This window comes from Giraffa tippelskirchi, chromosome 12, assembly GCF_054371585.1.
Source record: "Giraffa tippelskirchi isolate mGirTip1 chromosome 12, T2T-mGirTip1v1.2.pri, whole genome shotgun sequence".
NCBI classification, from domain to species: domain Eukaryota; kingdom Metazoa; phylum Chordata; class Mammalia; order Artiodactyla; family Giraffidae; genus Giraffa; species Giraffa tippelskirchi.
In genome coordinates, this window is record NC_137286.1 from 94,227,730 (window position 1) to 94,239,371 (window position 11,642).

At 43.9% G+C, this 11,642-nt stretch overlaps 1 protein-coding gene across 5 annotated transcripts in view; it reads left to right on the top strand.

The window, feature by feature from the left end:
• Positions 1–11,642, top strand: part of LHFPL6 (LHFPL tetraspan subfamily member 6) — a 276,744-nt gene that overhangs the window by 263,510 nt on the left and 1,592 nt on the right. The gene's annotated exons all lie outside the window — the stretch shown is intronic.

Here is an 11,642-nt window from a genome sequence, read left to right on the forward strand (position 1 = left end):
TGCCTATTCTGGACAGTTTTTTTTTGGACTCCTTGATTTGGGGTCATGTTTTGGATAGCTGAGGATGTCAGGTCCATGATATCTGGAGACATACGGTACTTGGCTTAGCAACTGGATGTCTTGATGACATTGGTAACTGAGTTCAGTGTTATATTAACCATTGTTCTAGGAGTGAGTTTTAACTTGAGGTCTCCAGACGGTTCAAGATGCCCACAGTCCATCAATAGGCTTCAGGGAATTTGTGACGTCACTGAAATTGTGTGCAAATGTCATAGGCTTGTGCATATGTGCTTTCTCCTGGAGAGGGTATTCATAACTTTTATTCATTATTCAAGTGGATTCCTGACACAAGAGGACTCAGAACTGCTGGTAAGCAGCATTTGGAAGCCTGACATTGGAAAGCCTAGAAACCTGAATTCTAGACCTAGTCTCCCAACAATCTTTCCATCCCCCCAGGAAGATGGGAAGCCATTTGACTGGGGTTCCTTTGACTTGATTTCATTCTCTACAAAAGTGTTTGCGAGAGAGGGGGTATAAGGTGAAACATCTCTGCTTGCAATGGGACATGTGTGCATGCTCAGTTGTGTCTGACTCTGCAACCGCATGGATGATAGCCCACCAGGCTCCTCTGTCCGTAGGATTTTCCAGGCAAGATTACTGGAGTAGACTGCTGTTTCCTTTTCCAACTTGCAATAGATATTATTGCAAATAAGTACTCCCATACTTGGATTCTAATTTGAAATTGTATCTGTGAAAATGAGCATTCCACCTTCCTAAGGAATGGAATACGCTTCCACCTAGAGTTCTCACTGGATTCTTTAGTGCTGCTCTTGGGAAGCAATCTTCCATCATGTCTGGGGAGCGTGTTGTTCTGACCTGTTCTCAAAGATGTTTGTAGTGAGCAGTTTTGGAAGATAATGACTCCTGCTGGAGCAAAAGACAGGCTTTATTTATCGTTCCCTGTAATAATGTCTCCCTCTGGGGTGAAGTTTGGGTAGATTTACTTGCAGTCTATTATAAAAAATTGGGGATCCCTAAGCTTGGGGTTCCTCAATGGTGACACAGAACTACTGAGTTTACCGCGTCAGTCCCTGTGAAATGAAGTAGGCCAAAAGATGGATTCGGATGTGAAGCTCGTGCTGGTTGCTGTGTTAAGAGTAATAATAGAGTCCTCCATCTCTGATCCAGGAGTCTCCTAGCTTTTGCCAGCATCCGTGAAAGTGTGGCAGGCTAACTCGTTAGCTTGTGAGTAAAATCTCAAGATTCTTCAGAGTTCTTAACACCACTATTATAATGCCTGTGCTTCATTTTAAAATACTTCCGGAATGAGATGTGTGTGTGAGTCACAGGAAGTCATAGCTCAGGTGCAGGCTCCAGAGTGGAAACTCAGGGATACTAGTACATGTGTTGTTGTTGTTGTTGTTTTAATTTAAATGTTTTAAGTGAAAATGTTAGTTGCTCAGCCGTGTCCAACTCTTTGAGACCCCATGAACTGTAGCCCACCAGGCTCCTCTGTCCATAGTATTCTCCAGGCAAGAATACTGGAGTGGGTGGCCATGCCCTCCTCTAGGAGGTCATCCCAATCCAGGGATCGAACCTGGGTCTCCTGCATTGCAGGCAGATTCTTTACAGTCTGAGCCACCAGGGAAGCCCTGGAGTATGCTGGAGTATAACCAGCTGATTGACAACGTACGAGTTTCAGGGGCACAACAAAGCAGACCCAGACATACATGTGTATCATGTATCCATTCTCTCCCAAACTCCTTTCCCATCATGGCTGCCACACGACATTGAACACAGTTCTCTGTGCTCTACAGTAGGTCCTTGTTGATTATCCATTTTAAATACAGCAGTGTAGTACACGTTTTGTTATCCATATCTTGACCAACTCAAGAAGCCTCACTATTAGTATACCCATGGTCAGAAATGGATTTTTAATGGTGAAATAGGTGTCTTATTAATAAGCATGATAAATGTTAAAAATGGACTCTCATTGGTGAAATTAAAGGTATTCAAGATTGTGGATTGGCTAAAAGAACTAGAGATTCTCTCTGTCCTTACATAAAAGGATTTAAACAGCCATCTAGGCACATAGCCCTTATTGTAAGTCTGAAAGATGTCTAAAATATTTAACAACCAGTATGTCATAGGCCCTGACTAATCCTAACTAAAATAAATGCTGGAGTAGGCTCCCGAGGGACCTTGACCGGCCAAACACCAGCCTTTTCCTTCCTGGGAATGAGGCTAGGATTCCCTCGGGTTCTCAGGGGAGGGAGGGGACCACAGGGCACTTGGAGAACCTGGGGACAGTGGCTGTTTATGCACTAGTATCCGGATACATAGTTTAGTGTTTTTAACAATGAAAACAGAGCTTCCCTGGTGGTCCAGTGGTTAAGAATCCACCTGCCAATGCAGGGGACACAGGTTCAGTTTCTGATCCAGGAAGATCCCATCTGCCTCAGAACAACTAAGCCCATGAGCCACAACTACTGTGCCCACACGCCTAGCGCCCATACTCCACATCAAGAGAAACCACCTCAGTGAGAAGCCCACGTACCACAGCGAAGACCCAATGCAGCCAAAAATAAATAAAACTTTAAAAAACAAAACAATGAGAGCAGCTTTACTAAAACACTCTGCTGCATCCACTCTGCCCTAAGAAAGTCAGCCAAAGTCTGATCACCTGTAAGGACTCTGTTTCTTGTCTCTGGTTCAGAGGATTTTTGGTTACTTGTTGCCAGAATGAACAGAATCCCTCCCTGAACCTTGCATTTGCTTCCAGTGGTTCTTTGGTGCCAGATGGTAGCCCAGTCACTTAAAACGATAGGGAGCTAGGATTTAACTAGCTCTCGAAACAGGTTGGTGAGCTGGTTTGTGCCTGCTTTTTGATAACTGTTTAATAAGCGTCTGCTTGTGTTGCAGGATGCGGTCTGAGACTTGCCTTCATTATAACTTGCAAATGAAGTAGTCGGACGGTAGCTATGCCTCACCATCCCTCTTGCTTTTTCAGTGGGGGTGGGTTGTAATTTACCAGGGTCTCAAGGTTGTGCTTGACCAAATTGGATTACGCCCGTTCCCAAGAGCTGCCTTACAAGCAAGGAGCGATCATCAAGGAAACCTTCTGGACCGAGGGCAGCTCCCTGAGATCAAAGGAGCCCTGGTTGCCGCACATTTCCATTTCAGTGGATAAGGAGACTATATGCAGAGGCTCCTCAGTAGCCGATGAAAGCGTGACAGGTGTGAACAGGGAAGGGGTAGATAAAAATGCTGTCAGGATGGAAACCAGCACCTCTTCTCGTGGGACTGTTGGAAAATTGGCTGCAGCCACAGGCCAAGCTGGGATTAGAGAGAGCAGCAATTAGAGAGAGCCTGGGTCCTTTCACAGTCTCTTCTGGGCTGGCCATGAGACAGAGGGGCTGAATTTCAGGTAGTTTCAGCCTTTATAAATAGCAGCTACAGACAGAAACCAAAGGATCATCTTTATTGCCTACACTGAATAAGGCCCTGCTGGTTATCTCCGCCACCCCCACGTGGAGACGGGATTCTGTGTCAGTTCACAGCGTGAACACAAAGACCAGCAGGTATACACACTCTGTATACGGAGCCAGTGTGTGCCCTTTATCGTCTTAACAGTGGCGTTATCTCTAGTGGAACTTTTTAGGATGGATTCAGGGCTAAAGGGAAAGATTAACAACAACTGTGCCAGTAGAGACTCTGCTAGCCAGACTGGGGGACAACATGTCCACCATTTTTATGGGTAAATCACACGACTATATAGCAACAAAACTTCCACCGGGCAGGCCATGGAACAGAGGTCCATCTGATGGGTGCGATCTTAAGGATTCAGGTGCCACTCCACTCTCCCTACTTCTCTGCCACTTTAAGTGAAGTTTAATCACATTTCCGAAAGCACCGGGGTATTTTTATTTCTCTTGCTCCACCTCTGTATTGCAGGGACGCTGTGAAGGCAAGGTGTCTCTGCCTCCACTTTCATGCTTATGTGATTCTGGTGGGTATTTCAGGATAAGATGATGCAAGGCCCTGATTTAGCGTAGAGTTTAGGAGGAGGGACCCTGGGTAGATCTGATGAGCACATCTGGTGTGGAACACAAGGAAAACCACCTGAAACTCAAGTGTGAGTGGAAGTGAAGAAACATTGGCTTCCTGGCAGCCACACCCAGTACAGTCACCTGGGTGTCTCATTCTCAGATCTTCCAGTTTCTCTGTTGGACCCATAAAGTAGTATTTAAAATCTCCAGGGCTTCCCTGGTGGTCCAGTGGTTAAGAATCTGCCTGCCAACGTAGAGAACACAGGTTCAGTCCCTGATCTGGCAGAATCCCACATGCCAAGGAGCAACTAAGCCCGTGAGCTGCAACTGCTGAAGCCCAAGAGCTCTAGAGCGCAAGAGAAGCCACCACAACGAGAAGCCTGTGAACTGCAGCCTAGAATAGGCCCTGCCCGCCACAACTAGAGAAAGCCTGCACGCAGCAACAAAGACCCAGCACAGACAAATAAATAAAATTTTAAAAAAGTAAAATGAAAAATAAAATCTCCAGATGCTCAAAAACTTGAAAAAAAGCTTGCAGTCCAGATACACACTCTGATATTAGAACTTACTAAGATTCCAGGAGATATTAACAATAAAAATAATAGTAATAATAATAGCTAGTAATAACTAGCTTTTCTCCCTGGGTGTGTAGTTTGGGCTCAGTACAACTGAATCTTATGTCGAGAATAGCTGCTGTTCTGGGTGTCCTGCCTTTTCATGAATCTGAGCATCTGTGCAAGTGTGGGACCTCCAAAAGGTACTATCTGGTAAATCCCTAAGTTGATGATAACTAGCACTGTTTCCTTGGAGGAGGGCATGGCAACCCACCCCAGTATTCTTGCCTGGAGAATCCCCATGGACAGAGGAGCCTGGTGGGCTACAGTCCATGGGGTTGCAAAGAGTCGGACATGACTGAGCCACTAAGCACAGCACAGCACTGTTTCTATAGGAGGCAGTAAATAGTACCTTCGAGAACTCTTTTTTTCTTTGTTCATCAGCTCCTCACCCTTTTTTTCTTTGTTCCCTACTCCTCACCCTAAAGGTGGAGCTAAAAACATTTCTATGGGGACAAGAGACAACAGAGCAAATTAAAATTACGGCTCTTTCATGAAATCTTTTGAAATGCATGCCACTGGATAGAATAGAATCAGTGTGTAACTCAGGAAGGGTTTTCCCCCTAAAATCTGAGACTCTTATAACATGAACTCATGTTTGAGTAGAGAGCTTACACAGCAGTCAATTACCCATCACATACTCGTCTAGACAGCCCTTGCCTCACTCCCACTCTGGCTACAGAATGAATGAAGCTGTGCTGTAATTTACAAGGCTGGTATTTTCCTATCAAAATTGACTATAACATATCTCCTTAGACATCATGCTGTTTTGAGCGCTTTGCAGATACATATCTTATCTCTTCCAGAAAGTAAATCCCTGCTCCCTTGGACATGCAGGTTATGAAGAATACTTTAATGCCATAGCTTGAGTGTATCAGCTCTTACCAATGGATACATATGCGTTGCATTCTCTCTACATTCCTGGTTGCCTCCTTGGAGAAGACAGGGCAAACAAAGTAGGTGTGGAGTCTTTTAAGGGTTTCTTGCCTCCTCTTATACGTTGAAGTGGCTCCAGTGTTCCACACTAGACCCTTGTACACTTAGGTACCCTGTGTATTTGGGGGAAAAGGGTATCATTCAACTCTCAGGAGAGCTCCAATCCAATGGTCCAGTCTCTTAAACCTAGAAATTAAGGGGCAGGAGAGGTAGAAAGATACGGTCAGCCTGGTTCATTAAGGTCCAGAGCAGCAGTTCTTGAGGAAAGAGGCTGGGTCGGCTCACTGCGCCGCGGTTCCGGAGACCGAAGGCATCAAACTGGGTGCTGCTGCCCGGGATGCTTTGTGTTCAGACTCGGTGCCCAGTCTCTGGGCTGGGGTAGGTTCTACCATTGCACGTGCCTCCACCCTATCTACTCCTTGGGGAAATACCCTTGGGGACCCCCATTCCTGAGATCTGCTTGTGGACAGCGCCCCCTGGAGCACATCTCAGGAAGTACAGTAAAAGTGGGGCTCTGAAGTCGTGTCCAGGATGGGCTGTATCCTCAATGTGGGTTATTGCCTCTGGTCACAACCAGACAGAAACAAGCCAAGAGCTTTCAGAAGAACCCCACCTCACAAACTTTCTTCCCTCAGCCTTTTTACTTCTATAGTTTTTGCCCAGTGATCAAATTTGAGTTCTGCTCTTCTCTTTTCAGACTCACCTGTCATTTTAACTACTTGTTCCATTAAAAGTTTGAATCAAAGCTTTTGTATGTTTTAGGTCAAATGATTAAACCCTTTTTTGGGGGGGAGGCAACACTTTTGTTTGATAACAAAAGAACACGTGGAATCGGTACCATGACAGGTTCTTTTTGTTCTTGGTTTTCATGCATAGGCAGACAAGGTAGTCTGAATAGGAAGAGGTAGGAAGGAATTTATTCAAGAGGAAAAAGACCTCTCAAACTTCTGCCAGTGGTATTTAAGAACACAAAAGTTTTTTTCTCTCTCTACTGACCCTCCCACCTTCCTACCTTTGTTATTTGTACAGCAAAAGAGTTGAAATCTAATATGCCTGCTTCTTCTCTACACAAACTTTGCATTGACACCTTATAAAATATCACAGATGAAAGATGTCCTGCCTTGATAAATGAAGGCAGCTAGCTTATATACAAGGCTGGGAACTCAGCAGTGACCTGGTGAGGAGAGAAATAAGCTGGAAACCAGCAAGGCTCAAGTTCAAATTCAGAGCCCAGGCAGGCCGAGTACACAAGGGGGTTTAGCCAGCCTGCAGGGCTCCCTGAAGGATCCTGCTTTATGTTCAGATGAGCAGTACTGCGCACAGTACGAGGCGCTGTGGCAAAGTTTCTGGGTATTGAATGAGGATGGCCCAGTGGGCTCCTGCCAGACTGCTAGTGGTCTGCAAGCAAGAGAGAAGCTGAAATGTGACCCATACCTGGAGCCCTTACTCAGCTACACTCAGACTAGGGCAGGTCAAAAACACCCAATTTGGAAGCATGTCTGTAGTCAGTTTTTGTTCAGGAAAAGTCAGTTACCTGAATTGATCAAGTAAATGTATTGGATCTCACTCCCCCACATCCCCTAGGGGGATTGGTTCCACTGGCTCCAAAATTGAGGATGCTACATCTGTAAAATGGAAGCCTTTAATAACTTAAATATTGCCAGGTAGACATGGGCATATGGAGTCTTCTAAGAATACTGGTTCAAAGATGCATCATATAGCTTATTTCTGCATGGCATGTAAGTTCTGGCAAAGACAAGTACTATCTGACAACTGGGGAAAATTTTGATATGGACCTTCCTAAAACATATCTGAGCACAGGAAAAAGTTTTGGAGTTCAAGTTCAAGCTCCATCACTGATTTGAGATACTGGGCCATTGACTTATCTTGCATGCAGCACAAGGTCCTCATCTTCAAAATGGGAATGACAGATTTGTTTCTCTAATTTCCTGAAGGCATCATAGGCAAAAATGGTTACATGAGATGCTGCTTCTAAACTGTTTAGCACCTGCTTCACAGGCTGTCCACAACCATTATTATATAATTATTTCAGATCTCTATTCTCAGCACTAATATTGTGTCTGATATCCATTCATGCCACAAATGTGTATCGATTGTCTGCTGTGCTCCAGACATCATCATACTGAGCACTGGGGTATAGGGGCAGACAGGCAGTCACGCGGTAGACACTAAAACAGTAATCAAACGAATGAATAAATACAGTTCCTCAAAAGATGAACTGATCACTGAAACTTTATTTTTATTTGTAGTAAGCAGGGTTAATTTTTTTACATTTATATATTTATTTCTATGTCCTGTGCTCAGTCACTTAGTCCTGTCTGAATCTTTGTGACGCTATGGACAGACTGTAGCCTACCAGGCTCTTCTGTCCATGGAATTTTCCAGGCAAGAATACTGAAGTGGGTTGCCATTTTCTTCTCCAGGGGATTTTCCCAACTCAGGAATCAAACCCTTGTCTCCAGAGTCTCCTGCATTGCAGAAGGATTCTTTACCACTGAGTCACCGGGAAAACATCCCTATTTATATATATTTGGCTGCGGTGGGTCTTAGTTGTAGCATGCAGGATCTTTTTATTTTATTTTTTTTCAGTTGCGACATGTGGGATCTAGTTCCCCAACCAGGAATTGAATCTAGACTCCCTACATTGGGAGCACGGAGTCTTAGCCACTGAACCACCAGGGAAGTCCCACGGCTGCGTTCTTTGTACCTTTTCTTCTGTCTCTTATTAACAGAAGATGCACTAAAAACTAATTTGAAAGTGAAAAGTCGCTCAGTTGTGTCCAACTCTTTGCGACCCCATGGACTATAGAGTCCATGGAATTCTCTAGGCCAGAATACTAGAGTGGGTAGCCTTTCCCTTCTCAGGGGATCTTCCCAACCCAGGAATTGAACCCAGGTCTCCCACATTGCGGGCGGATTCTTTACCAGCTGAGCCACCAGGGAAGCCCAAGAATACTGGAGTGGATAGCCTATCCCTTCTCCAGAGGATATTCCTGACCCAGGAATCTCCCACATTGCAAGCGGTTTCTTTACCAACTGAGCTACCAATTTGAGGCACCCTAAAAAAATCAGCCACACCTCTCCCACTCACCTTCTCCCTGGGGCTGCCCTGGAACACAGCCAGGACACCTTTTTCCATTGAATGTGCAGGTGGCTGTGGTTTGCTGCTTTCTGTCCCATTACCCTCTATTTTATCTGTCGAGAATAGCATCCCCCATTGCTGAAAGCAGCAGTTTGCCAACCCGGTGGGCTTGGAGTCCTGTTTGATGGAGCATTACAGAGAGCAAAAGGGAAAGTTTAAAGGGATTTGCTTCTCTAATTTCCTGAACGGATCACAGACAAAGCTTGCCCTCTAGTAAAATGCTTTGTGTTTGCACTATAATAACAAGAATTTATTGCCACCACAGGGGAAGGGAGAGGCCAAGGAAAAATGGTCCCCTATTTCCTGGTTTTCCTTTGTTTCCATTACTGCTCATGGGCTACGGTGCCATTTAAAGCATATAAACTTAAACAGCTGCTCTTTCCTAATAGCCTAATGTACTCAGAAAGACTTTTTCTCCTATTACTGTAAAACACAGTGCTAATTTCTTATTATTGAGCATGTGGGTTTTACTATGGAAGGACTCATGCTCAGGAAGAAGAAAAACCTTTCTTCTTCTTTTAAGATACATTTACATTGATAGTTTCATGAAAAAAATTCCTTTCTATATCTAGTTAATTTTGTTAACTGAATTTCAGCAGACATATGTGTAGAATACACAAGGAATGGCTTGAAGAGAGTGCAATTGATGTGAGCGATACTCAAGAATCGGTCTTGCTAGAACATCAGCATTTGAAACCAAAGATGCTCTCTATTTTGGTCCCCCCTGGGTCTCCTGTAACATTGCAACACACAGAGTGGGTGCTCAAGATTTACCTATGGATGTTAAATATCTCAACAACTGGCATGCTGCAGTCCATGGCGTCGCAGAGTCGGACACGACTGAGCAACTGAACTAGTTGTTGAATATCTCACATCTCTATATGCCAGCCTAGATGAACATTTGAAGAGGAAGTCTTCAGGCTTCTAGCTCTCAAACTCTGGAAGTGCTCACACCCAACCCCATCTTATGCTTACACGAACAGTGGCATCCCCATCTCTTACTTGAACAACACTTTGAAAAGTGTTGCTCAGTCGTGTCCGACTCTTTGCAACCTCATGGACTGCAGCCCACCAGGCTCCTCTATCCATGGTATTCTCCAGGCAAGAATACTGAAGTGAGTTGCCATTTCCTTCTCCAGGGGATCTTCCCAACCCAGGAATTGAACCCTTGTATCCTGCGTTGGTAGGTGGAGTCTTTACCACTGAGTCACCTGGGAAGCCCAAACAATACTTTAACAAGACCCAAATTTGCCTACGTTTCTCCATTACATTCCCATCCCGTGGGGCAAATACACTCTTCCCTGGCCTCTCACATTCATTTTTGGCTAACCTCTGCTCATCTGCCAGGTCTCAGCTTGAATTTCATTTCTACTTTAAGGCTCTCCATCACACAACCTCACGGTATAAAATTCCTTATGATTTGCTTTCTTAGCATCTTAGATGTTTTTTCTTCAAAGCACATATCACAGTTATCATATAAATATCTGAGTGCATGTTTATTAAATCCTTTCAGTCGTATCCAACTCTGTGACCCCATGGACTATAGCCTACCCAGCTCCTATGTCCATGGGATTCTCCAGGTAAGAATACTGGAGTGGGTTGCTGTGCCCTCTTCCAGGGGATCTTCCCGACCCAGGGATCGAACCCACATCTCTTATGTCTCCTGCATTAGCAGTAATACTCCCTTGATGAGACGGTGGCTCCTTGATACCAGGAACTGTATTGTTTTCCAAAGTATATTCCTAGCACCTAATGTGTCCTAGTTAGAGTGTTCACTTAAAAAATATTTTTTGAATTAATGGATAAATTGAAGGAGAGAAAGAAAATGGGAGGAAGGGAATAAAGAATCAGGGGATGGATGACTTAGTGTTTCTTTGGATTTATCTCAATTTTATTGACACATCTAGACCTTAGCATACTGGTCTTGACCATTGTTTTGCTTCTCAAAAGATGTGTGTGTGTGTGGTGTATGCTTTTATATATTTTTTTGAAGTTAGATTAAGGGCTGGCCATATTTCTACATAATCCAGAATACCAGAATAAATCCATATTGATTTAATAATGATTTACTTAATGAATTACCTAGCAAGTGAAAGTCTGTATATCTGAAATAGAGGAATAATTTTCTTTTAAATCACACTGAATGTTAGTTGCTCAATTGGGATCTTAGCCAGTTACTAAATTTAAACCACAAAAATGTGTAAATCACACACATGAACTAGGACCTATGTGTGGTTAGTGGCTTTACTATGTAACATCCTCAAACACTTTCAACAATGGCCCACTTCTTAAGTATCTTTTTTTTTTTTTTTTTTTTGGCCTCACCCCACAGCATGTGGGATCTTAGTTCCTTGAATGGGCGCTACCTGCAGTGTAAGTGTGGAGTCTTAACCACTGGACTGCCAGGGAAGTCCCTTCTTAGTACCTTTATCTGGTGCCTTACCTTTCCATTTTCATCTGATAGACAGTTGGTCTGATGAGTTGACTGCATGTTTTATAACACAAATAAGGAAGACTCCATAAACATAGCAATTATTAGGAATGACACACACACCCTTATCAAGATAAGGAGTTAATTGGCCTCAGGAAGATGGTGGCTCAAGGAGGATGTGCTGAAGGCTCTATACTGATTCTTGAGTCTTTCAGGGTAGGGCAGGACTTGGGTGGGTAGGTAGATAGGTGGGTGAGTGAAGCCTCCGACAGCCAAAGAAACTTCACAGAACCTTATCATGATAAAGAAAAATAAGAAGGACAGTATTACTTTGCTTTTGTCTGAAATCAGTGGTATATTTACTTTTCTATCCTGCAGCATTGCTGTTATCACTTAGTAGTTACAGGAGGTTTTTTTTTTTTTGGTAGATTCTTTCACTCTAGCATTAT